Here is a 3,529-nt window from a genome sequence, read left to right as displayed (position 1 = left end):
GCAGAGGCTAACTTTTATTTCACCCCCCCTCAGACTTCCCAGGTGGCATCTGTCGAAACCATTTAAAGACATAAACTACCCATAGCTATCTGGGGCAAGGAACAGCAGATGAGGTAAGCAGCAGACAGACCAAACAGCCTGGGAAAGAGGAAGATACTGTGGGAATAAGGGCTTTGAAGGGCTACTTTATATCCTAGGGAACCTAGGCTGCAACACATATTTTCAGGGCCAGAGACATGCTCAGAAAAGACCTGAAAGGGTTGCCTGGCTGAGCAAAGCAGGAGTGTCCAACTCAAAGCCAATCTGCAAAGACCAAGAGAGGTTTATTTTAGGATTTTTTTGTTTGTTTGTTTGTTTTTGACTCGAGGTGTTTAAGAAGATCTGTGTCTGGTCAGTGGCTGACTAACAAGATAATGGAACAGAGGCTTCGGTGACTACACATGATAAGAAATACAGTCTGTGAAAATTAGTTTGGAAATGTCAGTAAACAGATGACTGCAGCCCTGAACAAGCTATAACAGCAAACCTTGCGAACAGGGGACAGAATCTGATTTCCAGAGTTATCACATTATAATATTCAAAATGTACAGTTTCAACAAAAAATTACAAGGCATACAAAGAAAAAGTATGACTCATCACAGGAAAATAATTGACAGAAACCATCCTTGAGAAAGCCCAGACATTGGACTTGCTGAGACAATGAACTGTCTTAAATATGCTTAAATAGCTAAAGGAAACCTCTGTTCATCGCTGGTAGAAATGTAAAATGATTCAACCTCTGTGGAATACAGTTTGGCGGTTCCTCAAAAAGTTAAACATAGAATTTCCATATGATCCAACAAAAGGAAGCCAGAGAACAATCAATGTATAAATAGAGAATATTAACAAAGAGATAGAAATTATTAAGAGGAACTAATTAGAAATCATTCTGGAGCTGAAATGTACAATAGTTGAAATGAAAAATTGGAAGAAAATCAACAAAATTGACAAATCTTTAGCTAGGATGACTCAGAAAAAAAGAAAGAAAATGCAACAACTAAAATCAGAAACAAAAGTGATCTTTATGGAAAAAAATGTTATAAGAAAACACTATGAACAATTGTACACCAAAAAATTAGATAACTTAGATGAAATGGAAAAATTCCTACAAACACACAAACCACCAAAACTGACTCAAGAAGAAATAGAAAATCTGAGCAAACCTGTAAAAAGTAAAGAGATTGAGTTAGAAATCAGATTAAATCAGTGATCAAAAATCTCCCCAGAGGCAGGATCAAATGACTTTTCTGGGTAAATTCTACAAAACCTGTAAAGAATTAACACTAATTCTTCCCAAACTCTATCAAAAAATAGAAGAGGGAATACTTCCTAATTCGTTTTATGAGTACTTATGTTCCACTTTAGGGGCTGAAATTCAACCTCTCAATAAAGTACAAAACTGAAAGTCCCCAAAACAACAAAACAACAACAATCCAGGCTGTGTAGTCCTCTTTCAGAGATTCTGCAGAAAGGGCTTATGCATCTGTTGTAACTGGAGTTTGCGATCCTCAAGTATCTTTCCTTTTAAAGAACCTACTATTTTATAATTCTATTCATTGTAATTTATTTCTCTAATGTATCAAAGACCATGATTTCGTCTGTCAAAATGCTGACCGGCTCCAATTCCACCTTGGGTTAATTTGCATTTTAAAAGCTTTAAAAAAATATTTGGTTTTCCCCATTTGTCTATGGTCAATTGATTTTTGACATGGGGGCCAAAACCATTCATTGGAGAAAGGACAGTCACTTCAACGAATGGTGCTGGGACAATTCGAAATCCACATGCAAAAGAATGAAGCTGGATCCAGACCTCACATCACATATAAGAATTAACTCGAAATGGATCCACAACCTAAATATAAGTGCTGAAACCATAAAACTCTTAGAAGAAAACACAGAAGTAAATCTTCATGACTGGATTTGACAATACATTCTTAGATATGACACCAAATGCACAAGCAACAAAAGGAAAAGATAGGCAAACTGGATTTCATCAAAATTAAAGGCATGTGTACATTAAAGGACATTATCAGAAATACAATCTACAGAATGGTACATTATATTTGCAAATCATATAGCTAATAGGAATCTAGTATCCTATCCAGAACATATAAAGAACTCTTACAACTCAACAACAAAGAGATAACACAATTTAAAAATGGGCAAATAGATATTTCTCCAAAGAAAATATACAAATGGCCAACAAGCACATGAAAGATGTTCACCATCACTAATTAATAGGGAGATGTAAACCATGCCCTCTAGGAAGGCAATAATAATTATGATAATAATAATTTAAAAAATGGAAAATAACAGTGGTGGAGGATGTGCAGAAATTGGAACCCTCTGTTCATTACTGGTAGAAATGTAAAATGGTTCAACCTCTGTGGAACACAGTTTGGTGGTTCCTAAAAAAGTTAAACATAGAATTTCCATATGATCCAGCAATTCAACTTCTGGGTATCTACCAAAAAGAACTAAAAAGGGTACTTAAACAAATATATGTACACACATGCTTATAGTAGCACTTCTGACAATAGCCAAAAGGTAGAAACAGCCTAGATGTCCATCAATGGATGAAATGGATAAAAAAAAAACTGTGGTATATCCATGCAATGGAGTATCATTCAGCCATAAAAAGGAATGAAGCACTGACACATGCTACCATGTGCCGATGAAACTTGAAAACATTATGCTAAGTGAAAAATGTCAGACACAAAAGGTCACATATTATGTGATTCTATGTAAATACCATATCCAAAATAAGTAAATCCATAGAGACAGAAGTAGATGTAGTTGTTAGGGGCTAGGGGTGGGGATGGAGGTGGGGGTGAGGGTGGAGAAGAAACTGTTTAATGGTTAGTTTTTACTTTGGAGCCATGGAAACGTTTTGGAACTGGATAGAGGTCGTTGGGATTGCACAAGACTGTGAATGTACTAAATACCACTGAATTGTACATTTTAAAATGGTTTATTTTATGTTATGTGAATTTCACCTTTTTTTTAAAACAATGAGGTTATTCAGAAATGTCAAAACATTGACGATCTCAACTCACCCCTTAGACCCCAAATCCTGGAATCACAACTCTTTAGTCCAAGTCTCAAGTCATCAATAGCAAGTTCATCCCTGTGCAATTTTATCCCGAGATCCCGGTGGTTCCAAAGCTCTAGAAAACAGACAAGGAAAATTCTCATGTTAGCACCAGGCCACTAATGCTCTGGTAAAGAAAGTAAATCCTTCTTGAGGTGGGTGGCGAGGGGTAGGGGAGATGCCAAGCTACCTGACACTACAGGAAATGAGACCTGTCACAAAGTAAATGTGCTACTGCCCCACGGTGCTGCCAGGCCCCCGTTAGGCTACAGGCCCAGCCACCACCCTTCTACCGTCAGTGCCCAGTCCGGAGTCAGGTTTAAGCCGACCTCCGCGCGGCGTGACACCGGGCAGGACAGGACAGGACGCTCCGCGCGGGGTACCTTGCGGGGGCTCCAG

Source organism: Rhinolophus sinicus, chromosome 6, assembly GCF_057876585.1.
Source record: "Rhinolophus sinicus isolate RSI-liver-muscle chromosome 6, RSI-T2T, whole genome shotgun sequence".
NCBI classification, from domain to species: Eukaryota; Metazoa; Chordata; class Mammalia; order Chiroptera; family Rhinolophidae; genus Rhinolophus; species Rhinolophus sinicus.
This window is presented reverse-complemented; position numbering follows the sequence as displayed.